This window comes from Monodelphis domestica, chromosome 8 (assembly GCF_027887165.1).
Source record: "Monodelphis domestica isolate mMonDom1 chromosome 8, mMonDom1.pri, whole genome shotgun sequence".
NCBI classification, from domain to species: domain Eukaryota; kingdom Metazoa; phylum Chordata; class Mammalia; order Didelphimorphia; family Didelphidae; genus Monodelphis; species Monodelphis domestica.
The window spans coordinates 144,457,383-144,458,303 of NC_077234.1; the positions used below are offsets into that span (position 1 = coordinate 144,457,383).

Consider the following 921-nt stretch of genomic DNA (forward strand, 5'->3'; position numbering starts at 1 on the left):
CAACAATTTGTCCTTATTCAGTCCCTTAATTTTTTTTCTCTTTTGTTGACTTTTTTAAGTTTTTTGTATTTTGTATTTCCATGTCAGTTTTTTTTTCCATCGTTCTGTTTGTTTCCCCTTCAGGAATGCTTGAAAATATTCTATTTTATTAAATAACCATATTTTCCTCCGAAATAATGTAATTAGTTTTGGTGGGTAGGTGATTTTTGTTGTAATCCAGTTCCTTTGCCTCTGGAATATTACATTCCAAGCCTTCAGATCTTTCAATTCAGAAAAAAAAAATATATGTCATGTGTCATGAATTTTCATGGCATCCTTGCACAGGGGCCATGCTAACCTTCTCTGTATCATTCCAATTTTAGTATATATAATGCTAAAGTTATCACAAAGTTTCAGTTCTTCCAAGGTAGTGTTATAGTCTATGTCCTGGAAGGTCTGAATACCACTTACTATTGCTGATTATGGCTCATCCAGGGATTATTGATGGTTTGCAGGGCTCAAATCATTTTGTGTTACCTCATACTGAGACTTAGGGCCTTACCTCAAGACTCTACAGGGGCTCTTGGCCTCACTCTGGGTTCATACCTGCCAGGCATAGTGCCTTGTGCTGGGTTTACAGTGCAGTCTCACTCTTGGTTTATAACAGGAGCACTGTGAACTATCCTGAAATGAAATCTGGAGGCTCACTGCAGGCTTTTGTCAGGGCTTGGAACTTCAAGGGGTGGGAGTGGATGATCTGCTATTGGCTTAGGCAGAGTCTTTGGGTCTCAAAATTGGATTTGGTCCAGGTTCATATTTTTGAGCAACAAGTGTGGTATGAATTTTTGGTGTTGCATTAAGCGCATACTCTTTGGTACAGCCTTGCTACTGGATGCATTTCCTTCTCAACCCAATGAAATAGATATTCTATGCCTTCCTTCC

The 921-nt window shown here is 38.9% G+C and overlaps 1 non-coding gene across 1 annotated transcript; it reads right to left on the reverse strand.

The window, feature by feature from the left end:
* Window positions 1-279: 279 nt before the first annotated feature.
* Window positions 280-383, reverse strand: LOC130456033 (U6 spliceosomal RNA). The gene has a single exon (XR_008914310.1). It is a non-coding gene; the product is annotated as a U6 spliceosomal RNA (small nuclear RNA).
* Between the last annotated feature and the right edge of the window lie 538 nt (window positions 384-921).